This window comes from Mustela putorius, unplaced genomic scaffold, assembly GCF_011764305.1.
Source record: "Mustela putorius furo isolate JIRA1106 unplaced genomic scaffold, ASM1176430v1.1 tig00003854_pilon_pilon_pilon, whole genome shotgun sequence".
In the NCBI taxonomy this organism is placed as follows: domain Eukaryota; kingdom Metazoa; phylum Chordata; class Mammalia; order Carnivora; family Mustelidae; genus Mustela; species Mustela putorius.
In genome coordinates this window covers 4676989-4703740 of record NW_025422006.1, presented here as the reverse complement: position 1 = coordinate 4703740, position 26752 = coordinate 4676989, and the positions used below count along the sequence as shown (strand labels likewise).

The 26752-nt window shown below is 44.1% G+C and overlaps 1 long non-coding RNA gene across 3 annotated transcripts in view; it reads right to left on the bottom strand.

Annotated features, from left to right (window-relative positions):
• Positions 1-1786: 1786 nt before the first annotated feature.
• Positions 1787-26752, bottom strand: part of LOC101678723 — a 121516-nt gene continuing 96550 nt past the window's right edge. Inside the window, exons 11-22 of one of the 3 annotated variants that reach the window (XR_006601956.1) lie at positions 22281-22440; positions 21246-21377; positions 19570-19915; positions 18712-18978; positions 17712-17897; positions 17415-17627; positions 15640-15847; positions 14048-14234; positions 11971-12140; positions 4724-4863; positions 3687-3776; positions 1787-3392 (exon numbers count right to left, since the gene is read on the bottom strand). This is a non-coding gene — a long non-coding RNA (uncharacterized LOC101678723). The remainder of the gene's footprint in view (positions 3393-3686; positions 3777-4723; positions 4864-11970; positions 12141-14047; positions 14235-15639; positions 15848-17414; positions 17628-17711; positions 17898-18711; positions 18979-19569; positions 19916-21245; positions 21378-22280; positions 22441-26752) is intronic. The other 2 variants (XR_006601957.1, XR_006601955.1) reach the window with 2 other exon arrangements.

Genomic DNA, 26752 nt, shown 5'->3' with positions numbered 1-26752 from the left:
GGAATATATACATTCTCCTGCATGTGATGAGAAGCTACAGAGGATTCTAGGGATGTGGTGGGGCAAGATCAGTTCATTCAGGTGGCCGTGTGGAGACAGGACTGGAGAAGGGCCTGGAAGCTGAAAAGGGGAAGGGAGTGTGGCATCTTAGCAGACGGAAGCTAGGTGATTTTTTGAAGTCTGGTTTTGGCCACTAGCCAGACCAAGAATCTCGATGGCTTCTAATGGAACATGGATGGAGGTTGTGCAGGGGGAGGGCTGTGTGTGGGTGCCAAGTTTCAATGTGCAGAAACCACACACAGTAATTGAAACGGAAAGCTTTTGGGGCCAGGAGGCCCCCTGCTGACACCCAGGCTGGTGTAGGCAAGGAGCCCTCTGCTTGTGAGTGGGGAGGCAAAGCATATGTGTGAGGAATCCACGCCAGAAAGCGAGAGCAGTACAGCGTGGGTCCGCCACAGCAGTGCCCATGTCTCCTAGCTCTCCGCCCCCTCTGCAGACCCAGACGGAATGCGGAGTGGAGACAGACACGTCCCTATCTCGCCCGGCTTCCTGACAGACTCAGAGAGAGGAGTCTAGAAAAGTCTCCTAGCTCCTCTGATTGAAATCATAAATTCAGTAGTTATATTTTATGCAAACTTAGCGAATACAGTGGCCGGGATGGAGCCCAGAAATTCGGTGTTGGGACTCTGAATGGGTACTTGACGTGGCACGAGAGATGTACAGAATGAAACATCATGGGAAAATCCTTCCTTCTAGTATACAATTGATACTGTACTAGGAAATAGGAAAAATTCATAAAAGCAGAAAACATTAGCCTCATATTCCACTGACCAAAGAAAAGCACAGTTGATTTTTACTGCTCCCTGCCTCCCTTGCTTTCACGCACACATTTCTATAGACTTGTAATCAGAAGGTTCCCTTCATTTTTGCCATCTATGGCATTATCTCCGATCGCTTAAAAATTTGATGACCACAATTTTCCCTTTACTAAAAAAATAAAATTTAATTGCAAAACCTACAGAAAATACCCTGTAAAAAAGGGGGAAAAAAAATCCCCAAGTTCCTACCACCCATTCTTAATTCTTGGTCTCTGTCTTGGCATTGTGCTCTTGTCTATAATTTAAATTTAGTAAAATTATTGCTTTATATTAACTTCAATTTTGCAACTTTTAAATTATTACCTATGTATTAGGAATATCTTTCCTAACTGTGTTCCACTGAATAGCACCAGAATTTATTGGAATGACTCCTAAGTTGTTTCCAAATTTTTTAAAAATATAAACAGTGCTGCACTTATGCAATTTTAAAGAATATACACTCTTTGCATGGAATTGCTGAGCCAAAAAAAAAAAATCTCACTTTTTAAGACTTCGGCTACATATTACCAAATACCTATCTAGAAAGTAAGTGAGCAAAGCAGTGCTCATTTGCCCATAACTTCACCAATATTGGGCACTGTCATCTTAAAAAATTTTTTTCTTTATTGCTAATGAAGTTAAATATTTATGTATTTGTGGTACTTTTTTTTTTTCCTTTTGTAAACTATCCATTCAAAACCTCATTTTTCTACTGGCATAGTTCTGTCATGTGGGTATGTTATTATTTATGGAAGCATTCTCTATCAAAAAGGGAAAAGCCCAGTATAAGGAGTCCAAGCCAAAGAGCAGACAGATTACTTCATGGGTGTACAACAATGCGGCAAAATCTCACTGCCCTCCATCCCTTCTGGAAACTTCCACGTTTTCTGTGTTGGGCTACTTATAAAATATTCCAATGATACCAAGTATTACTTTAATGTAGAAATTAGCCTTTATTATAGCAATTAGGTAAACAACCAGTAGTCTGAGAACAGATGTCCATAAAGGCAAAATAGACTGAATTTCTGCTGTTAGTGTATTAAGGAGTCTTTTTGTATTTAATACGAAATACAAAGTAAGCTAGGAATCATGTCTCACCACATGCTCTCAAATGCAGGCTATTTATCCTTCTCAAACACGCACACAGGATTCTGGAGGTCTGAGGCTGAATGCCGTGTCCTCTGATGCTCAGGCATACATATACTAGAGGAAACAGAAGTAGGAACGTTGAGGAATCGTGAGGTCAGAGATGCTTGTGTTAACTCCCTTGCCTTGTTCTTTGGGGATCATCTTCTGGCACCATTTAGCATGAAACTCCAAGAGATTGGGGGGGAAATTTTTAGAAATTATCCTTGGTTTTTGATCAAATGTCTCCATGGTTTTTAGGGGTGGGGGAAAATTTCACTAACACACACCTGAGATCAGTGTAGTGAAAATGTGAATGTATATATACGAGTGTAGGTATTTGGTGCTCAGGAATAAGAGGGTTTTAAACCTACTTGATCATTCCAGAAATCTTGGTGTTTTGTTTTGTTTAACACATACTCACTCTTGACCACCAGCCGAAGCATCTGGGTAAAACCAAAAGACTATTTTCATGTACTTCTCAGGGGATTCTGATGCTCAGACAGATTAGTTTTCTGGTCTCCATTTGCCGATGTGTTCCCTTCTCTAATGATTATTCTGTTCTGTGTTATCTGTTGTCTCTACTGGCTCTTCAGTTAGTGTTTGCTTCAGTGTTCTGCTTTTCCTACGAGGAATCTACCAGATTATGTGCCAGATTCAGTGGGCTGCTTCTGTGTGAGGTCTCAGGACTTTTCTTACTTCTGAACAATTCAAAGCTGTTTCACGGAAAGCATTGCTCTGTTTGCACTTTTGTTTCTGAAATCCTATTTCAGAAGCTAAATTCAAACTTCTACTTTAATCCTTTCTATCTCTAAACCTGTCATTTTGATTTCATAGTTGTTTGTCTTTCTCTGCCACACTCTGGGTAATTTCCTCAGATGTATCTTCCATATCATCACTTTTCTCTTTAACTGTGCCTATCCACCCTCAAAGGTGGTCATTGCTGAATGTTATTCACAGTGTTTCATTTTGAATTGTTCTACTGGATTGTCATAACTGCCAATTCTTTTCCTGTTGTTTTTTTTTTTTTTTTTCCAGGAGGGCTTTTTATTTCTCCCTTTATCTCCTTCATGATTGTAAATGTACTTAGATTTATAGTTAGCTTTAGACTGTTAGGTTATCTCATATTCTTGTGGTGCTGTTCTTCCCACATGTATCTGTCGATTCTCCCGTTTTGTGGACCACTTCCTTGATTTGGTCTTGGTGAGCGTTTTTTCAGTTAGGATATAGCCTCCCTGTGGAATGCTTGGGTACTTTAAGAAGTGGCAGTAATCCTTCAGAGAAGTCTTACATTTGATTCTTCGGTGACATCTAGGAGTTTTACTGGTGAGAAATATTTATGGTCTCTACATTAATATCTTCATTTGGGGTGCCCCTGCTTGAGGAGGGTCTAAAATTTGCATGCTACACCTATGCATAGAAGAGATTTTTTTAAATTGCCATTTATTGTGGCAAATTTTCCCCACCCAGATATCTGATCAGTGAGAAATTTGCCAGTAGCTTTAGTAAGTGAACAATACTTTCCGGTCCCTTAATGGAGTGGGGGCAGGTCTTCCTTGGTTGTAGTTTTATGTGTCAATTTCAGTTCCAACTCTTTACTTTCCTTACGCCCAAGGGCCATGTGTAAAAAACCCCAGCCCATAGCTGTTAGGTTCTGTGGTCATGTCTTACAGCCTCTCTTCTGGCCTCGACCTCTGTACTTACCACATCGGTTATGAGGTTCTTCTTGGTTTTTAGCACATAAGAGATCTGTGTCTCCATTTCTTGGTCTCTCTCTCTCCTTCCCTTTCTTCCCTGCCAATATGTAAAACAGTTTCATTAGATTTCACCCAGCATGCTCCTGTGTCTGTAGCACACAGAAGTTAGGAAAGCCGTGTTTAGTACATGGAATTGGAAAGCATTTGGTTTGGAGACCACCAATGAGTGCAGTAGAGGATATAGGACTTGGAAACAGGAACCAGAGTTGGAACTATGGCTTCACCCCTTTCTGAGTAAATTGGGCTGAGTCATTTAAATCCTCTCTGAGCTTTAGTAGGAAAATAGGGATAGCACTACTGGTGATCTTCCTTCCATGGTCTTCCTTTACGCTCTAAATTCTCTCGTGTTTCAATGGTTGCCATTTCCTCCATCCTCCATTCCTACAAAAGCTGGGGAAGACTGCAAGTTTCTCATTAAATGCTTTCCTTTAAAAACAGCTAATGGTGGTGGTTGACTGAATGATCTTACTACTCTTCCTTTCACCAATGAATTTCCACATACCAATGGACTGAGGAAAAACTCTGGTTAAAAAAAGGAACCCAAACTGGAAAGAAATGATGAATTCCATTTCCTAAGAAGTTTGCAAGGGGGTCAGAGAGGGGTGGACTTTGCTCCCCCTTCTCGCCACACTCTCTCTCCCTGGAGTGCAAGTGAGTGAAACCGTATATTGGTTTAGAGGTTCTGCTTGAGTAAAGGTTTAAGAGCCAATAAATCCGTCAGAGTAGATCTCAGGCTGAGCTAAGGTGAATAGCCTCACAGTAATTTTTCCAGAGCCTCAGGGTACTAGGCAGCAGAAGCAGAGAGGTCGCCGATGCCCGCTCACCCCCCTGCCCAGGAGCAGAGACATCAGCCCACCCACAGGAATAGGAGAAGCTTTTCCCAGAGAGTTGTGTTTACTGCGTGGTAAAAATCCCTTGTCAAACAACAGAGCACTCAGATTTAAAAAGTAATTAGAGAAAAAAACAGAGGCACATAAAACTCACACGTCCTCTCCGTGACTCTGGGGGTCTGCAGACCCCCGGTGATCATTGCTCTTCAGCGTGGACGGCAGCCTGATGGTTATCGCCCGAGACATTCAGTATACACATCCTTTGTTTCCGCTTTCCACTTACAGAAATGTAAGCTGTAGACAAACACCAGAGCACTAGGTTGTCCAGGTTTTCCTATGTTTTATACTTCATTTTGAACACTGAAAAATTTAGGAGATTGTAAAAATCTTAGCAGGATACATTATACAATGGAATGTACCATAGGTATTCCATATACTTGTTTGGAAAGGTGCCTCGGAGTATGAACTTGGAAGCCAGGCTGTGTGAGCGCCCGTGACTGTGTGTGGCTGTGTGACCCTGCGCAAACAGCTTCTTGACGCTGTGACTCAGTTTGCTCATACAGACAACCAGGGTCACAGGAATCCCTGAGCCATAGGGTTGTTGAGAGTGTCCAACGGAGTTCATCTGTGAAGAGCTTGTAACAATGGCAGACTCATTGTCAAGTTCTGAGCTATTATAAGGTTAAGTATACCTGTTTGGGTCTGGGCATTATACCTGGGTTTGAGGTGAGAGCGAACTTTCAGTTTTCATTTTCTACCACTTGGACTGGTTACTGTGTATACAACACTTTCATTAAGAAAAAGCATTATTCAAAAGTGCACGAGATAGGAAGACAGTTGTTCTGAAAGTCTGGCTTCTAACGGGGACTTGAAACATTCATGCTTACTGAGGGCCATATACTGAATGCATTAGGAACGGATTCCTGCGGGCAGTCCCTTATATTTAATCCCCCACATCTGTAGTACATCTTATACTCAGCAAAATATTTTTATATTCATGAGTTCATTTAATCCAACTAACTGGATTATTTATGAATTCACTTAATCCCTGGGAAGTGCATGTTCCTATGTATTATTCCAAACAGATGGGAGTTAGACAGTGAGAATGGTGGTGGTTCTAATGCTCCTCTGCTCATGGCACAGCTGGACAGGCAACAAAATTGAAGTGGGAGCAGAGAGCTCCTGGTTAACAGAAACCGATGAAAAGCCCAGTTTCCCCAGACAAAGCTCTTTCCACCAAACCATAATCACCCTGTGGATTTACAATTCCATCCTATGCATGAACACTATTAAGTCTGCGGTTTGGCAAGAAGGTGGGTTTCTAGTGGGTCAACAGGAAAGAAGGGCCTAAAAGAAAGTTCTCAAAGTTGATAAACCAAGGATAAAGATGACCAATGACCAATGACAGAACGCATCGTTGGCTTCTGGTCACAGAAGCCTCAAGTGGGATAATGCTGACAAGGTAAAACCCTAGAATAAGAAAATAAACTGCTCAAAGTGATGGAACCAACAGTGTAATTAAAAATAGTAGCTATGGGCTGTAGTAGGGGTCATTAAGACAATGAACACATTTGAAGCGATAGGCCAGATCGCCTGTTATCTACATGATCTCTGGCAAGTTGCCTTTCTCTCTGGTTTTCTCACTTCTAAAGTGCCTTTAATCCACCTAAGTTGAGCGATAAGGTCATTGCTCTTAAGGAATTTACATTCTGGCCGGCGCAATGAACAGACAATAAACACATAAAAATGTACCAGATAGTGGTAAGTGTTATCCACAGAATTAAAATAGGCTGAGGGGAAAGATGATGATTGGGTACCCAAGATTGGGGGGAGGCTGGGGAAAGATGCTCTGAGGAGGTAACATTTTGGATGAGAACACAAGGAAGACTAAGCCATATATGAATGACCAGAACTCATTCTAGGCAGAAGAGCTAGTATAAAGACTCCAGAGAGGGAATGTGCTTGGGGTTGTGAGAAACCAGCAAGAAGATGGACGGTGATTTAGACACAGAGATTTTGGAAGATTTTAAACCAATTTATGATCTGAGAAAAAGCTTACTATCATTGTTGTGGGCAAGACTGGACACAAAAATACCAGGTAAGAAGCCTGTGTAGTAGTCCAGGAGAAACAGAATGTCTTTGTCTAAGGCGAGAGTCCTAGAAATGCAAAGAAGTGGACAGATTCAAGGTGTTTGTTGGAGTAGGAGCAATACCGTGCCTATAAATGGCTTTTGTGAGTTGAGTGAAAGAGAAGAATCAAGAACTGTCAGATTTGTGGCTTGAACAACTGGTTGGATGTTGGCATCATTTTCCAAAATGGGAAGAAAGAGGTGTATAAGGGACAGTTAGTGTGTGTGCCGATGGCGTTACCTCAAAAGTTCGGTACTGGTCATGCCAAACAAGTGACACTGTTAAGCCGGAAACTAGAGTCAGGGTCCAAGGGATATAACACAGTGAGTGGTAAGAATCTGGGAGTGATGTGCACAAAACTCTGGGCTGGATGGCATTCCCTGGAAAGACTTGGTAGAGAAGAGAAGGGGGGAGTTCAGGATCCCAAAGCAGTCTTCCATCAGAGGTCAAGTTGAGTACAGGGACCAGAGAAGGAAGTAGCATCTAGGGAAGCTTCAAGAAGCAGGAAACAACCCAGTGTAAGGCCAGGAAATCAAGAGTTGGATTCCATGTAAAGGAAATCATGGATAAGGTTCAGGTATATCCACAACCATTGTGTTTCTATAGCACTTAAGGGCTTGGGAAGGAGCCCTTAACAATAAGTTTGCCAAGATGTCTAGAGAGTTCCATCAAAAGTCGATAGACAGGACTTCTCATACATAGAAAATCTGAAGCACGCTCATCAGGAAGATAAATAAACACGCAGTCTTAGCAGAGTCACTGCAACAAGGAGATTAATCTACTTCAAGATAAATGTAATAATCTTAATAAGTGGAATGGATCTAAATGCAATAATTACACGTTGTAAGGAAACAAGAATTACATGTAAGTTGGCATCAGTCCAGAAGTCGAGTTTATCCTTAGCTATCACAGAAGTATTAGAGTTTTCCACTCCATAGTTGATGTTTGGGTTTGTGGCACAGATTGAACAGTAATTCTTTTTGCTAGAACTATCTTCATTTAGGAACACTGTGATGCTGATTAAGGGTAGAAAGAGGAGAGCCCTGAGGACAGGGGTCATCAGGAACCAAACTGCTCGCCATTAACATGTCTAAGAATTTAGCCGTGGGGCCAGAAAAGGAGAAGACACAGTGGCTAAGCGACAGGGGCAGGGATATAGAGTCCACGTTGCAGAAAAAGCAGGATGGGTTTTAGGAAACCCCACATCTAACACTGAAATTCAATATAATGTCCACAAAGGAAAAAAATCTTTATCCAATTACTGGGCAGTTGGCAAGCCATGTCCAACTACACAGACCTTGCAGTCAGCATTTATGTGTTTGACTGTTAAAATCTTAAGAGAAAGCTGAGAATTACTTGACATTTGAAGAAAGCCTCCAACATAAAAGCAAGGGACCTCAAAACAAGAGAGGAAACTCAGAAGGAAAGTCTAATTAGGCTGTACTTAAGGACCTCACAGAGGTAAGTTAGTTATTCCCCAAACAAGGTCAGGAGGCTAGTAGGCTGAGATTATTATTAAGATAAGAAAGCGTTCTTAGAAATTTAAATAGGAGAGCTAAAATTACGTAAAAAATTCAGAAAAAATAGAGGAAACCAGAAGGCCAAACCAGGGGGCCCAACATCCAACCAAGAGGGTTTGGAAGAGAAAAGTCAAGGAACTTTTCTGGACCCGAAGGACAGCGGAGCACCCAGCACAATGCACAGGAGAAGACCCACCATCATTTTAAGTTCCAATAACAGAAAAAATACGGGTCACATCTAAAGGATTGAGAGTAAGAATAGCTATGAACACTGTACCCAGGGCTCTCTAGGCAGAATGCAAACTTTTTTTTTTTTTTTTTTTTAAGACCTAAAAAGTCGGAGAAGCCTTTTAAAGGATGGCTCCCCTCAAAGCTCTAAGGTAAACCAAGAAAGAAGGAATGCTACCCAGAAAATCAGGAATCCATCCAGGAGAGAGAGAAGGAAATACCCCGGATGAGTAGGACCAGTGGGTGGAGGGGTGGACAGCATGCGTGACAGGATGCACAGCAGAGAGAGCCTTCCAAAATGTTTCCAACTGACTACCTGGTGGATTTTCCGGTGTAGAAAGTTACACCAAGGGTGGTGTTTCTTGAGCTTGGGAGGGGGGCTGCAGGAGGCGCAACGGTCCCGCTACCAGTCCTGCCTGCCATGGAGGGTCTCACCAGGCTACCCTCTGTGCTGCACACTTCCCCGTGATGAAATGGATCCATAAGGTACCTACCTCACCGAGCCCCTGTGAAAATTAAGTCAGTTATTATACTTAATGGGCTGAAAACAACAACAAAAAAAACAATGCTTTTGAGTATTACGCTATTGGAGGCACTGGAAAGACTTAGCACGTATGGAGAAATCTAGGCATTTTTTTTAAAAAATGGCCAAATTCTCAGCTCTAGGGAAAAGAATAACTGGACAAGAAGGGAAACATGGTAATAGGCTCCTTGGCTCCACAGTGACCACTCCCCTGTCAGATGATACAGATGTTGCGATCGTCATGTGACGAATCAGAAGGACGGTAAATAGAGGAGACATTATCTACCATAACAGAACATGAGCAGAGGTAGCGTTCTATTTAGAATATGGAAATAAATTTTAAAATGAAGGGCTAAATATGTTTACATGGCTCCTCAAAGAACAGGATATGGTTAACTTGGCCAGTGGTGACAAATAATGAATAAAGTTTTAAAAAAATTTTAAAAGGCAGTGGAGCATCAGGTGCTTTTATAGTCATTCCAGAGCTCTGACTTCTGACAGGGGCCTCAAGGTTAGGTTCCGTGGGCCTATACACTGAGTTTGCATGGCTGGGGAACAATCCGAGAGAAAAGCTATCCTCTGTGAGCATTTCATTCCACAGTCCCGGGACATGAGTCTCCCTTACCCTGGAAAAACTTTTTTTTTTTTTTCTATCTGGAAAGGGGCCTGCTGGGGCAACTTAGCCTTAAAAAAATAATGGGGGAGAACCTTTCTTTTTGATGTCCACCACCCAGGACATGGGTTAAGTTTGGCTTGATACTACAGCCATTCCTTTAATAATAATAAATTTTGGTTAGAAATCCTATTTTCTAAAAGTCATGACAAGTATGAGATTTAAAGGCCTATGACTGACATAGGGATAAACATCCCTGTCATGTTCTGAAATTAAATAGATCAAAGGCATTGTGCCAAAGACCAGGCTGCAGAATGAGAGAGAAGGCATACAGGTTGTCCACACAAGGATGGAATTTAAAGGCGCCCTGATTTTGTCTGAGTTCCATCTGATGTTTCAAAGGTAAGGCAAGCTCTGAGTGCCCTCATTGCGGTCCCCTAAGTATCTATGCTGGCTGGTACTTTCCAATCTCAGTGACCATCTCTGGGGCTTGCTTCCATCCCCGGCTGGGCTGCGTTGTGGTACTCAGCCCCCACACTGCCTTTAAGGGCTGAGTAAAACCCCAAGATTAGCCAGCAAGAAGGAAGTCCCTTTATTAGGCCTCTTCCTGTCCAGGGGACAGGTGTGTTTGGATTTCAATGAACAAACTGAAATTTCCACAGCTGAGCCAAAGACCGCTGTTCCAGAACCCCAGAGGGAGACCTGGGGGTCTGGTGTTTTGTACTGTATCTTGGCAACACTTCTTGGTGCTGCTGGCCCACAGCAGAGGCCCTGCTTCGTTGTGATGGGCCTTGAGGCAATCATATTTCCAGCTGTGTCAAGAAGAAGCCATGGGATAAAGGCTTGAGAACCCCTTGCTTAGGTCACAGACCTACCAAGGCACCCCCTAAAAATGAAATCCCACTCAAAATATGTGAACACACATTTTACAGCAGCCATGTGAGATGACGATTTTTTTTAAGAAGCAAAATCCAGACGGATAATTTTTTTTTTTAAGACCATCTGAAGTGCTGAGTCAGTGGCCTTGGATAAATAATACCATGGATTTTGGTGCTTTCAACAATAAGCAGGAGGGCTGAGATTGGGTTTTTTAATTCCTTTAAGCCTTTCCCCAGTAAACCCGATGCATTACAGCCATTTTTTGTAGAAAGAATTTTCGTTTACTTTCTTCCCTTTCCATTCCTGCGCTAGTGCTATGGTAAAAAAGAAAAGGAGATTGAATATGGGACCAAATATTTAGGACGTGGCCATCATGTGGGCAGGTTAGTATTCCCGCACAATGCCCAGCACAGAAGCAATTTTAAACATGAAGAGACTGAAGCTTAGTTGAACATATGTCTCAGATCACAAGGCTAACAAGCAGTGAAGGTGAGATTAGAATGAGGCTCTCCTGAATCTGAAATGGATGCTCTTTCTGTTAGACCACGTTCCTTCTCATAAATCCCAAACACAGAGCTTTGTTTTCTCTTCTGCAACTGCTGCTAACAAGGATGTTGCAATCCATCGATTCACGGAGGTCCTGTAAGACAGTCCCGTCATTTCCAACTGTGGGAGTGAATGCACTTGTCTCTACTTTATCAATTAAGGTTCCTGCTGCGACATGTTTCTCTATCTTGCCAAGTATTTAAAGATCTCCATTATGCATTGCTTCTCACCTTGCCCAGGGAAAGTTGGCCGGCACTGTTATCCTCACTTAATAACTCCAGTTACCCAGGGAATAGCCTGGATTAGAAACGGTGATACCCAAAGCTCACGGATAAGCACTCTGAGTCTCCTGTCTAGACTCAATGAATAATTCAGAGGTCTGTTTGGTGGAAATCCAGTTAGGAGTCTGGCAGATAGGATGGCTTCGGAGCTGTGGCATCTGGGACACTATTCCTGCCTCACTTTCCTCCTAGCTCTCTGACTGCTTCTCTTTAGAGGCAATCGTCTCATTCCCCCATCCTTTAAGAGTCGGTGTAACACGGGGTTCTGGTCCCAGCCCTCTCCTTGGTTATTCTCGTTGTTCATTAAGCCAAAAAGTAGGGGAACTCCCGTTACTTGTGCAAGTCAGCTGCCTGTTGGCATTCTGGTCCAGTTCTGGCTCTTGCCCTGTTCTGTTCTGTATTCTAGGTTCCCTTGCCCTCTAGCGTCTGGTTACTTTCAACTTTTGGGTGGAATGGTGTAAAACTGGAAGGAGAGAAAGGAAGAAAAACCAGATGCTTTTTCCATTCTGTCTGTGCCACTTTCCTATGGAGCTTCGGGTCCTGGACCCCAACCGGTGACCTCGCCCGGCAGCCCCGTCCGTGTGGTTCTAGCTCCTGCCAGACGGTGCCCCCCCTCCGTCCACGGTCCCTCCAGCCCCAGGGGTGACGACAGCCTCCAGGTGTCAGTGATCTGTGGGTTACCTCATTGCTCCCTGCTTGGCTTTCCAGCTTTCCTGGTTGCTTCTGTACTAAATCCCATCTGCTGGCCAGAGGTAGAGGACTGTGTTCCTGGCTTTATCTTCTGGAACAAACCTGACATGTTGGCAGGAAAGGCCTTTGTCATAAAAGATACCGGAGAGATCAAAGAATTTCTGAAAGTACAAAAGGAGGAGAGGTTCTGAGAATATAAGGGAAAGAGCAGTGCTCAGAAACATCCCAGGGAACTGCTCAGTGAAGCCGTGCTCTACGCATGGCGGGGGGGGGGGGGGGGACCGTGGCGGGGAGGGAGGCACCACGTGTGCCACCAATGCTGGATGCTAAAAACTCCCACTCACTACTACTGTCTGTCCCCAGAATCCAGTCTGGGCATTTCCTCCTTCATGAAACGGGCTTCCCATTTAAGGGAGCAGATTGGATGTGTCTAATTAGCACAGGTCACGTCCCCACTGGTGGCTCCAAGTGTACATGACCTTTTCGGTTCCCATCAGGAGCGATGGGCACTTTACAGGCAGCAGGATCATTCAAATATAAGATAAGGATTTGGATGCTCCGTGCACATTTCAGTCTGGATAGCCATTTAGGCAATGATCCCAATGGAAGTGGTTTATTTGGGAAAAGGTGGGGGGGGGCCCTGCAATCACTGGTAAGGAAGTGGGGCAAGTAAGAGAAGGCAAGTCAGCCATTGTAGGGTAAATTATCAATCGAGTTTTCTTCATGGGGTAACTAGAACTCATTCCTCAGAGGGCAGAGGATGACGAGCCACGGCGGGGGCGGTGGGGGAGGACTTAGTTCCCCCGCACTCGGCAGCTCCCTCCCTCTGGTGTGGCCTGAGTGGCCCGTGCTAGCCAGAGAAGACCAGCAGGCAGGTAAGTGCAGGGTTTGGCTGTTGGAAGTTGGACGTAAGGGAGAGAGGATAAGGCAGGGAGCGAGCTGCACCTGCTCTAGGGCATAGGGCCAGTAGCAAAGGTCCACTAGGAACTGCTAAGCCATGAATGTGCACTAGTGAACTAGAGAGAAGTGTTCCTGGCCTCCGTTAGCAGGTGGTGTTGAGACACGTGAACAGGCACGTGGGGTGAGGGCAGCCCAGCGAGCCAGGCCTCGACTACCGGCCTCTGCGACCCAGGAGGATGGGGACAGCCCCCCCTACTCATTTTTTAATCCCCACTGCTGAGGATGGTCACTATTCAAGGTATGTTTTCTGACCCAATAGCGAACTGTTGGGCACAGCTTTGGGATGTTATGTTCATTTCCTCATTATAACCCAAGGCAGGTGTGTCCCCATTTTGCAGGGAAGAAAGTGTAGGCGCTCATAACGACTCCTGTCTCAGCCTTGAAGGATTTTCTCCTAAAGGTTCACCTACCCAGGGCACCCCATTGCCAAGCCTGGGCTCTCCCTCGGGCAACTCTTCCTTGTCCATTCTCCTGAGCAGCATTCATTAGGAGTCGGAGCGAAGTCTGTTTAGTGCTGGATGCCCAGCACTGAGGCTGCTGCTGACACGTTCCAAATGTGTAAACCTCATTGACACTGATTATTTTCTGCATGGCTTGAGTCAGTGACTAAGGCTTAGAGCCGTGGAGTGACCAGACAGGTCCCGAATCTAAAAGCTGGTAATACCGAGGCTTGAACTGCGGTCTGACCCCCTAGTATCTATCTCTCGTGCTTTGCTGAGCCTTCCACAACTTACCTGTCTGTGGCAACTAGAAGATTTAAGTTGGCTGGAAGACTGCTATTTTAAGGTCCAAATCATTGGGCAGGAAATGTTTAAGAGCTTGCCATAAGCATCACCATGGGGGATGACTGAGCCCAACAGGACTCTTAAAGCAAGGAGAATGTTCTTAGAGGACTAGGCCCCATTCTCAAAGCCTGGGCTGAACGGGAAAACCTTTCCCATTCCCTGTGGATGGACATTGTAAGTTTTGGAACTTATTCTCTAGGTAGAAGTAAAATTGTTCGCTCCAGCACCAGTAACCAATTTACCTTATTATCTTACTAAACCAAAATAATTTTAAAATGTTAGAAATGAAGTCTTTGAAGGAACATGAAAGATCTATCCAGTACCTTAAGACGCGGTGGGAGAGTCCTGTCAAACTTCCAGCTGTCGGTCATTCCCAGAGCCGCGTTCAAAACAAAGAGGAAGGGGGGACACGTCTTCTGTCTTAGCTGTCATGTTCTTATTCTCCCGTTTTTGCAACATCATTAAGGGTTCTCCATCCGTCGGGCGCGCCCTCTCCCTGTTTCCGTAATTCTAAAATGGCCCAGAAACCGCACAGAACTAGTAACTAGTAGCAGGGGAAGGAGTGGGAGGTGAGAGTTAGAACGGACGGGAAATGCTACGGGAGAGGTTTTCAGATATTACGATGTACACATCCTGATTTTAGCGTGCGAAGGTGTGGCCCCCAAGAAAGTCCTAGAGTTGAAAAGAACATGCCAATGAGATATGAAATCTTCAAGTGATACTAATGAAAAGCCTATATACATTGTGTCCCAATGAGATTATCAGGCGTAAATATAATCGCGAACAACAAAAAGAGGCTTCACACAAATTACAACTCAGAGTCGGTAAGTACATGTTTACATTCCTTAGAAGCATGGGAAAGTATTTGGATTGGTTTCTGAAAATCTACTAAATTGAAAAACTAGTCACCAATAAAGATGACATGTATCATCGGGTGCTTTGCTTTGATAATGTGCACTTCCTCGGTAAACACTGAACTAGGATCTAATTTCTACTTTATCTCTTTTTCTTCTGAAAAAAAAAAACAAAAACACAAAAAAAAACAGAATATGCCTGTGCCCCACAGCTTTTAAATGGACATCCAAACAACTAACCAGATGAATAGTTAATCAGTCATTCCTTGGGCTGGATCACTCATTCAGAAGCTCCGAGGTGAACACTGGGTTGTATTTCACCCGGTTCTCACCAGTTCATACTGCCTCAGTTCACCAACGGGGTTCCAATGGCATCCAGAAGCAAAACCCCCTTGTCAAAGATAGCCCAGCGAGAATCAAGTGCAAGACAAATTAAGAGAGGGTATGAAAGAGGGTGCCTGGGTGGCTCAGTGGGTTAAAGCCTCTGCTTTCGGCTCAGGTCAAGATCCCAGGGTCCTGGGATCGAGCCCCGCATCGGGCTCTCTGCTCAGCGGGGAGCCTGCTTCGCCCTCTCTCTTTGCCTGCCTCTCTGCCTAATTGTGATCTCTGTCAAATAAATAAAATCTTAAAAAAAAAAAAAAGAGGGTATAAAAGAGAAAATATGTGGCTGATACTGTGGTCCCATCTTCTGAGCCCTAATCAGTCTCAGAGCCAGATGCAACCTCAGAATCTATCTTAACGCATTTCTCCAAAAAGCCACTCCAGACAATAGGAGACAGAACATAAGATAGAGTTCTTTGCCTCCATCGCCGAGGACTGAATATTTCAAGCCACCAATACCTCCCATGGATATTGGATCTGATCCTGGTTACACCAATCTATTCCCATCCGTGAGTGTGCCAACAGCTAAGGCATTTGTGCCTTTCTTATGTTCCTTCTACCTGGAGATATCTTTTATCTACTCTTCTACTGGTGGAAACCTTTTTAAAAAGATTTCATTTATTTACATGTGAGTGAGCAAGTCCAAGTCAGGGGAGCGGCAGAGGGAGAAGCAGACTTACCGCTGAGCAGGGATCCTGGCGCGGGGCTGAATCCCAGGACCCCAGGATCATGACCTGAGCCGAGGCAGATGCCCAACCAACCGAGTCACCCAGGCGCCCTGGAAACCTTATTTATTCTTTGTGGCTCTATCCAGTAATTGCCACTTTAGTTTGTAATTGTTTATTTCATGAGTTCCAGCTGGAGGGGCCTGGGAAATCTAAAAAAAATCTAGAAAGTAATGACAATCATTACCAGCATTACACTGAATATTTAAATAAAAAAAAAAAAAATTCAGCCCAAACACAAAGCTCAAGGGGGAAAGGATGAGATTTATGAACTAGAATGCCTTTCCCCATCTCTTTTTCAAAGCTGTAGCTTCTACTACAAAGTGAGTCAATATATAAAATTGCAGTGTATTCCTGAGTTTCTACTGTAAAATGTTTACCAAGGATAGAAATGGAATCGTAACACTGTTTTGCCCCGAGCCACAGGAACCTCTATTCAAGGCAAACTTCACAAAAATTTCAGGAGTTAGCAAATGTTCTAGGTTAATCGTTCCCAAGGCTGGGCTGATTCCCAGGATCCGAAGGGGAACCCCTAAAGAGTCTATATTCCTTGGGCTCCTGTTGGCCTGCATCTTTGGGAAGCAGAAGTGAGCCCCAAGAATGAGCTGTATAAAAGCTGTCGAAGTGAAGAACCACCAGACAGACTGTCTGAGCTCAGGATTATCAGCAAATATTCCTTACAAGGATATGTCAAGGAACAGAAATATCTGGAGACACAATATTTGAATTCCACTGAAGCAGGGACAATATTGGCAGTCAGTTTACTCATTTTGCTCTTTTGGCACCACCATTATGGGAGGAAAAGGACTGCTCAAAATTTTAACAAATTTCTGAGAACCAAAATATTGTCTTAAATGTCCCACGGTTGTCTTCAGCCTGAACAAGAAGGTATTTGGGGACAGAACTTTGTTCAAATTCAGTTTGATTTATCCAGCCATGGAGAGTCAATTGCCGAAAGAGCTTGGCTTTTGAGACTTCTGCTACACAGTGACCTCATCTTCTGAAATAAGGCAAGAACTTGGATATGTTCAAAGAAGTACAAACTTCCAGCGATATCATCTCTACAAATGAGAATCCCTGAACATCTAATTTACAACTGGTTTGGGTAGACCAATTCATACCATAAAGAAAGACTCAAATCTAGTAGACTGCCTTAATTGGGTATTTTCTGACAGTTCTCTAAGTGCTACTCTATAGGTAATCCATGCATCTTTGGTATTTTTCTGTTGCTATGTTCTATTTATGCATGCTCCAGTGGGAACCAAGGGACATTGTGGATACAAATGAATGAACAGACTCAAACCCTAATAAGTTTAGGAGGAAAGCACTGGACTTCTGAGCACCATCTTAAGTTCACCATGGCCTGGCAGATCCTGTGGCCAGCATGAAATGAGGACACCTAGATGCATTAAGAGGAATAGCTAAGATTTCTTTGAAAAACATTCATTTTCATGAATCTCCTTTCTGTGTAGTTTGCATTTGAGAAGTAAGCTTAGAGACAAAAATACAGACTCGGAGTCCAACCCAACAAAGGTAGAGTCCCACCATCTCTGTAAGGAGTTCATCTGCTTTGCAGTTAAGACAAATCTGACAGTTGACATGGAAATTAATTTAAAAACCATGGCCGCGCTAGGCATGGGGAACACAATGCTAACATCTGCTGGGTTTCCCACGTAAGAATTTACATCTTTTACAAAGCATTCCTTTTGGTGTTAAGGTGCAGTACTCACATTCCACTGGGCAATGGAGACCGTCTGCCTAACTTCCATGTTTTCTCTGCAGCTGGGGGTGCTGATGACATCGAAAAGGAGAGAAGTTCTTGGAGCAGGTTGTCTTTTCCGAAAATGGCCCCCTCAGTATCCCAGTTCCACGCACTCTTGCCAACCAAGAGAGGTAGAGTCTCATTTTCTGTTTCTTGGCCTGGGTGATGCTTTGTGACCACCCTAAGAGAATGTGGAGAGAAGATGTTGTGGGACTTCTAAGGTTAGGGCATAAAAGTTGATAGAGCTTGGACCTGGGACACTCACCTTCGGGAGACAAGCCGCCACCTGGAGGGGCCACAGGGAGGTACTGCAGCCACAGCCCCACGGCAGCCCCCACCCACACCCAGCATCCACTGTCTTCTACCTCTTCAGTCCACCTGAAGCCAGGTACACTGGCTTCAGTAGAAGGGACACAATGTTCGCCCCCCATGCTCCACCCAAACTGCAAACCTGTGAGCGAAATAAACACAATCACCTGCTTAAGCTAGTGTGGGGGTGGTTTTCTTCCCACAGCAAGGGGGATACTTATCTTCTGCCAATAGTTTTAAGTCGCTTCTCACCAGGAAAACAACTGAACAGTCATTGATTCACAAATCGGGGATACAGGGCTGTCTCCTAACAACTGGCTCGCATCCCCTCGCCATTTGGTCCCTCTTGGGCCCAGATCATGGGAAAGCGATGCTTGTTGCACTTGGACACTATAAATTCTTTCTTTAAAACTTACGAAATGCATCCTAATGAAAACTGCATCTTACAGATTTTCAGTAAAAAGGAAAGAGGAATGCCCTATCTCTTTCTGAGGTGACTGTAACCAAACCCAGTGTGCATTCAGACCCTTCTCCACACACACCCCTGAGTACATCTTAGACTTCCCCTGTAGGTCATGAGTTGTTACAGCAAGCCCAGCGACACTAATTAGGATCAAGATAGGACTGTAATGATGGCTGCCGGTTTCTATGTGCAGGCAATGAGGAACACGGGTAGCTTGAAACCGGCTATGGTGGGAGTATTGACACTCTGAATTTTTATATTTACACTAGCAAAAATGAAAAATCAGAGCTTCTGTTTGGGGGAAAACCAGTTCTTAAATTTACCATCAGGGCTCATATTTCTCTTTGCTTATGAGTACCTCGCCAGCACCTAGGCCAGTGTCCAGAATGCAGCCGGCTCTCAGTAAATGTTTGCTGGTTGAATGAACGAGTGCTCTAATCACAGGCTCAGACCATATCCCAGCTGATGTGCTTCTAAAACGAATGTGACCCACCAGTTTCACACACGAGGATGCTTCTGAAAGGCTACTTCTAATTATTCTTTGTTTTCAGGCATTTCCTTATTTGGATAATTACTCTCTCTGTGGGTGACCAGAGCCAGGGACACAGCTGAAGTGTGCAATTCACAGCGAGGCACAGTTCCCCAACAGTCAACCTATTATGGCGAAAATTAATTCTAAACCTCAGCAACCAAAAAGTGCCATCCTTCTCATCTCTGTTACCAGCTTCTGTCATACTCAGATTTTTTTTTCAGCAGTGACCTAGTCAAGAAAAAAAAAAAAGAACATACAGAGATGTGCACATGGATTGTGGGTATGTGTGCATGTGCGTGTGGCATAGGTAGATCTTTTGGGAGAAATCTACATATATAATAAATATCTTCCTTAAATAGAAATGGTGGGAGGGCTGGTGGGAGATGGGGAAGAAAGTGTGAATAATGAAGTATAAAAAGGAGAGCAATCCAGGCCTTATCTGTCGGAGGATGGAGATCAGATCTGTAACATGGTTGCCTCCAAAATTAACTTCTCAGATACATAGAAGCAACACACGCACTTTCAGCCTAAAAGACCCAAGGCAGTGTGGTAATGATCACCCCAAACAGCAAGACTACGGACATTATTTAACCATCATAACCTGCTCCAGGTTTCGGGTCACGGACAATAATTATGATTTGAAGAATGATAAATGTCTACATGGCACTTCCCCAAACTCCATCTCTGTTTAAAAGGCACATGCTTTCCAAAGCAGATTTATCTTTTCAATTAACCTTCTTGTGGGTTCCAAGAAGATCTTTGGGGGCAGGCTGGATATGAAGAGATGAAGGACAGTGGTATTGGTATTGATTTGCTCACCAATCAAAGGCTGATCCCTTCTAATGTTGGGCTAACAAATGGGTATCTACTTGAATTCTTTCTTCTTTCCTTTTTTTTTTTTTTCTTTTGAGATTCCAGGAAATGATAGGAATCTTAGCTCTGTTCTTACGGAAAAAAAAAAAAAAAACCTCATTAAGGTATTAGAAATACTGGTGTGGCTTTGGTGGAAGTCATACATTACCTCTGGAAAATGGATATTCTCTGATTGCTTTTGAGACTTATCAGTAATTTTCACCACTAAAAATGCAGCCGTCATTCTGGTAGAATTTCCAAAAGCCAAGGCTCTGTAGAAATCCACGGAAGTCAGGAAAAGCTTTGTTTCCCCCTGTAGAAATCCAAAAGGATGAATCTAAGGAGATGTCTAAGAAAATGTCTAGCATTACAAAGCCTTTTCACATCAGCAAAATAAATTAACTTGCCAAGAAATCTTAAATAAAAGAGTAGAAAAATCAAAGCAGGGCACAATGTGGAAGTCCAATGATGAGTCAGTATTAGAAAACCTCTTAGTAGAATTCACTAAATTAGAAGTCAAAAGAGAAAATCAACTTTTTCCTCCTCCTCGTTCTGGCCTCTTCTCCCATCCCTTCCCGGAAGCCATTAGCTGGATCCCAAAGGAAGTGGGAATGTGTTGGAACTTGAGTGGCATGAACATGCCTCACGTGGGGAGAGGGCGGTGGAGGTGGACCAAGGACTGGTTTCACCCGAGGGTTCGATCACACGGGTAATGGTCTTCAAGATAATCAGAGAGCGGGTTTTTTACTCCTAGGAAGGGAGTTAAGAATGTGGAAAAGGGAAAGCATTAGAATAACCTGCAGCCAACCTGGAGTAAAGTGTCACTGTAGACTCCGGGTTTTCCACAGATGGATGGGTGCGCGGACAAATACGAGAATCACATGGACCATAATTGTACACAAAAGCATACACACGTTTCTCTAGCTCACTCCACTAAAGGGCTCGGAAGCACTGATCCCCAAGAGTATCAACATGCCAGGACCACGGGGGGACTCTGGCCGGAGTGGAGAATCAACAGCCACGTCGGAGATGGGCCCATTTTATTCTCTGATATTCAGACAAAGCTTGGAATGCTATGCGCGGTTAGGAAAGGCACACTAAAAGCACAGATTCCTGGGGTAGTCCAGAGCGTGCCATCATGAACAGTTAAAGGAGATGAGGAGATTTACTCTACGGAAAGAATGAAGGGCGATACAAAAGTGCTCTTCAGAGTTCCACCTGGCTGTCAAGAGAGAGAGATCAGGTTCCGTATCTCAGGGTTCCCAAAAATAGAATGAGGACCAATGCACAGAGATTTCCCAGAGAGCATCTAGGGACAAGAAAAACTGTTCCAACAATTAGACTCACTCCACAGAGGAGGAGGACGCGAAGCACAAAGAAGGCTCTAGGTCTTTCCTCCGACGCTTCCAAGGACTCCCCCACGGCTGTGGCACTGCAAAGTCCAGCCATGGTAAAGAACTGCACTGAACGGACCCTGTAGACCTTGCAACTCAACGCGAGGTCCATGGACCAGCGGCACTGACATCACCCGGAAGCTGGATAAAAATACAGATTGTTGCTCCCACCCCCTAGACTTAAGGGATTAGAACTGGCATCTTCAGAAGATCCCTGCATGAGTCACATGCAGAGAGTGGGAAGCAAACCTGGAAGATGTCTTCTCACTCTCCAGCTTCTCCATCCACTTGGGTTTGCACCGTCTCCTTTTGCCAGTCTTCTTTCACCTTGCATGACCTACTAAATATCCTTTTAATCATTCGTTACTGACGGCAGAAGACCTGAGGGTGATTTGGGATAGAACGGCTATAATGAGCTTCCAAATTAACATCATCAGATAAATGATTATGCCATTGGCCCTTGAACAACACCGAGGTGGAGGGCACCAATTCTCAACAGTCAAAAATTCACATACAACTTCCGACTCCCCCAAACTTCACTGATAGCCTGCTGACTGGAATCCTGACTGATCATAGAGTCAACACAGATTTTATATGTTATATGTTTTATATTAAAAGCAAATACATTTACAGTGCTGTCCTGTCTGAAAAAGAACTGCATATAAGTGGGCTAGTGCAGTTCAAACCTGTGTTGTTCAAAGGTCAACTGTATTCCTTATTGGTGAGAATTTGGGGGTGGGAAATAGTCCCACTGGAGGTCAGTGATCAACGGGGGTGAACGCAGTCACGTATACTCTTCTCGGACCCAATGAATGAGAAATATCAAAAGCTCTCACCTTCCTCTAGGACTCTCATTCATTAGGTCTACACTCTAGGGAGCAATTTCAGACTATACCCCCTCTCTAGGACTATGTGCAGAAGGGAAAATGGCATCCTGCCTTCCCCGCAGCATATGTACATGCATTAGTCCTATCTTCCAGGGTGGTCTTATTCTTGTAGAGACATAAACTTCCAGCTGGTAACATCTGATAGCCCAAATCTTCAAACAAAGAGTGGAGAGCTAACCATCACTCCCATATAAGACCAGGGCATTTAATGACAACCGGATGTTAAGTGGCAGGACACCAGGCCTCACCTCTCAGGCAGCTTCACCATCGTCCAGTCCCCAACTCTTAATGCCTTAGGCTGGGGAATGACCGGCTGCCTTCCAGGGCTCCTCCCCAACACCACACTTTTCCTTGCTTTCCTGCCTCAATCCAGAATATCCTCAAGATGTGTCCTTACCTGGATGACCTCTGCTCCACCGCTGAGACTCCGCTCGGGCGCATCCGCTCCTCCAGGCAGCATTCCTGCACCCCAGACTGGATGACATGCTGCCCTGCTGGTCCCCACAGCACCATGCATCAACAGAGACCACTCCTGCATCACCGGAGACCACTGCTGTCTAATAGAAATAGAACAGGAGCCACATAAATTTACATTTTCGAGTGGTGCAGTTTTTAAAAATTAAAGGGAACAGGTGAATATATATATTTTGGGGGGGGGTAAGGAAAGTAAGGAAGAAGCTGAATGGTAACTATTTCTAGGTGGCATGACACTTTACACAGAAAACCCTAAAGATGCCACTAAGAAACTACTAAAATAACTCTATAAAGTTGTAGGATACAAATACCTAGAAATCAGTTGCATTTCTGTACATTAATAAGGAAGTAGCAGAGTGAAATTAAGAAAACAATCCCATTTACAATTGCAACACCAAGATAGAATACCTAGGAATAAATTTAACCAAGGAGATGAAAGACCTATACTCTGAAAGTTATAAAACACTGATGACAAAATGTAGGATGACACAAACAAGTGGCTATTCCATGCTCATGGATGGGAAGAACCAATATTCCCTTCTGCACATAGTCCTAGGGAGCAGATAGCAGCCTACAATTGCTCACTACCACACAGACCTAATGAATGAGAATCCTAGAGGAAGGTGAGAGCTTTTGATATGTTCTCATTCATTGGGTCCAAGGAGAGTATATACGACGGCATTCGCACGTTTAGCTATTAGGGACCTCCAATGGGTTTGGGTAGTCCATACTTCCCAAAATAATTTACAGATTCAGGGAAATCCCTAACAAAATACCAATAGCATTTTTCACACAACTAGAGCAAATAATACTAAGATTTGTATGGAACAAAAAAGACCCCAAATAGCCAAACAAATCTTAAAAAGAACAAATCTAGAGGTACCGCAATCCCAGGTTTCAAGATACACTACAAAGCTCTGGTATCAATACAGTATGGTACTGGCACAAAAACAGACACATAGACACATAGATCAATGGAACAGAATAAAGAGCCCAGAAATAGACCCACTATTATAGGGTCAATTAATCTACAACAAAGGAGGAAAGAATAGACAATGAGGAAAAGACAGTCTCTTCAATAAATGGTGCTTGGAAAACTGGACAGCTACATGCAAAAAATGAAACTAGATCACTTTCTTATACACCCACACAAAAAAACCCCACAAACCTGAAAATGTATTAAAGACCTAAATGTGAGACTTAAGACAATAAACCTCCTAGAAGAAAACAAAGGTGGTCATCTTTTTGACACTGGCCTTAGCAACATTTTTCTAGATATGTCTCCTCAGGCAAGAGAAAGAAAAACAAAGATGAACTATTGGGACTACACCAAAATAAAAAGCTTTTGTAGAGTAAGGGAGACCATTAACAAAACAGAAAGACTAACTACTCAAAGGGTGAAGTTATTTGCAAATGATATATCTGGTAAGGGTTAATATCCAAAATATAAGAATTTATACAACTCAGCACCAAAAAAAGCAAATAATCTGATTAAAAATGGACAGAAGATATGAAGAGACGTGGTTCCATAGAGGACATACAGATGATCACCAGAGGCATGAAAAGATGCTCAATATCACTCATCATCAGGGAAATGCAAATCAAAACCACAAGGTATCACCTTCTATCTGTCAGAATGGCTAGAATTAAAAATGGCAGGAAACACCAAGTGCTGGTGAGGACAGGTAGAAAAAGGAACACTTGTGCCCTGTGGTTGGGGATATAAACTGGTGCAGCCACTGGGGAAAACAATATGGAGATTCCTCCAAAACTTAAAAGCACCATATGATCCCATAATTCCACTCCTGAGTATTTACCCAGAAAAAAAGAAAACACTGAATTGAAAGGATGTATGTTTACCGCAGCATAATTTACAATAGCCAAGAGAAGGAAGCAATCCAAGTGTCTGCTGATTAACGGCTGAAGAAAATGTAGTGTGTGTGTGTGTGTGTGTGTGTGTAGCAATAATATGGATGGTCCAAAAGGGTATTATCCTAAGTGAAATAAGCCAGAGAGAGAGAAATACCATGATTTCAGTTGTATGTGGAATCCACAAAAAAGGGAACGAAGAACAGAAACAGACCCATAAATAGAACAAATGGATGGTTTCCAGAGGGCAGGGTGGGAGGGGGATGGGCAGAATGGGTGCAGGGTAGTGGGAGGCTCAGGCTTCTGGTTACAGAGTGCATATGTCACAGGGATAAAGGTGCAGCACAGGGAACAGAGTCAGTGGTATTGTGAGTGTGTCCTACAGGGACGGACAGAAGCTGCATGTGGGGTGAGCACGGCGTAACACACAGACTTGCTGAATCACTATGTCGTGTACCTGAAACAAATGCAACATCATGTGCCAACCACATCTCAAGTAAAAAACAATTATTATGCTGTATTTAACCCAGTATACCCAGAATGTCATCATTTCAACAGGTAATCAATGCCATGCTGGCTATTATTAGATATTTTATGTTTTCTTAAATATCCAATGTGTATTTTACATAGAGAACACATCTCAACTTAGTCGTAGGAGCTATACGTGGCTAGCGGTGACCAGCTGGTTGGTCCTGCCAGCCCAGCCTTCAACTAGAAGAATGTGGGGCACTTGGGTGGCTCTGGCAGTTGAACATCTGACACTGGTTGTGGCTCAGGTCATCTCAGGGCTGTGAAGTCGAGCCCCTCATGAGGTTCAGCGCTGGGTGTGGAGCCTGCTTAAGATTTTAAGATTCTCTCTCCCTCTGTCCCTCCCCCTCGCACGCATGCTCTATCTCCAAAAAAAATCAACAGATAAAAATAAAAACCTGACATCATCTACTCACAGGTTTGCCTTCCCTGCTAGAAGGCAGGCTACCCAAGGGCAAGGTCAACATGTCAGACTCCTCCGAGTCCCCTCAGTGCACGGCAGGTTCTGAGCGCTAAGTGAATGCTCACTCACCTCACGTACCTGAGGGTATTGTGAGAGGAGGTGGAATTCTGGCAGCTTTGCTCAGACGAAGAGCCGCTGACCTGTACTTCTGATAACTGTGATAGTAATAATAGCTAATATCTTGGTCTTGGACCACGTGCCGTGCTCTTCCGGGCGTTCCCTCCCTCGGTCCCCACGACGCCGCCACGAGCGATGTACCGTTATGGCTTCCACTCTCTGCGTAAAGAAACTTGCCCCCAATCATACAGCTGCTAAGTGGACGAATGAAGACTTATGGAAATCGTTCTAGAAAAACAAAAGGACAACGTCCCCACACACACACACACACACACAGGCACTAAATACGAAGTTGAAAAGTAACTGTAATTGTGGATGTGCTAAGCCTGCCCTGGTAGGTTAGCCTTCTCCGGACTCTCCTCTACCAGCCCCCAAGCATCTTTTCTGGGGCTCAGTCACCTGCTGACTGTGGCCTGAGCCAGGGCAGACCTTTCTCCAAAGGCTTTGAACCAGCCCATCCTGTCTTGGAATTGAATATCTTCCACATTTGTCTTCGGAGTTGTGTGCATTCTGCCTGTCTTGTCAAACCGGCAGAGCTTTTCAGCAAGGACTTTAGTGAACAGAGTTACCTCTTTCAGTGCCTCATCTTCTCCTGGGATACGGAGGGACAGAGGGGCATAAATTGCTTCCTTTCCCCTGCTGTCCCCAGAAAGTCCTGCAGCCACGCTACCGTAGCCTGTGGCGAGGGAAGCAATCCTCGCTGCTTTGTTGTGTTAAAGGCAACTAGGCTGAACTTCCTTAAGAAAAACAATGCAGGGGCGCCTGGGTGGCTCAGTCGGTCAAGGATCTGCCTTCAGCTCAGGTCATGATCTCAGGGTCCTGGGATCCAGCCCCACATCAGGCTCTCTGCTCAGCACAGGGAGCCTGTTCCTTCCTCTGGCCCTCGTGCCTCATGCTCTCTCTCACTCTCCAAGTAAATAAATAAAATCTTAAAAAAAAAAAAAAAAAGATGCAGATTTCAAATCTGGGGTGATGGGGGGGACGGATGGGTGGTGAGGTGTACAAAAATTCCATTATCTCGAAGCCACAGGAACCCGAACCACATCTGGCAAAGGAAATAAAGCTGGAGAGGTAAGGAAAGCCTAGATTAGGAGAAGCCTCGGAAACAGGCAGCATCATTTGGACTTCACGTGGTGGGAAATGAAGATCCCTGGAGGGTTTCTGAGCCTGGGAGTGATGTGATGAAAACAGTGATTAAGGAAGATGAAATGCGAGCAGGACAAATGCAGGGCAAGGGCTGCCATCGGAGAGGAGGCAGGCATCCAGCCCGGGAGGTGCCGGGAGCAAGACAGAAAACCAGCCTATTCCGGAAGGAATCCACGGTCCCGCAGAAATTAACATCTGCCCACCCCGAAGTCACTTTACGACCAGCTCACTACCATTTTTTTTTCTTTCCTTCTTTTTATGACCTTATTATA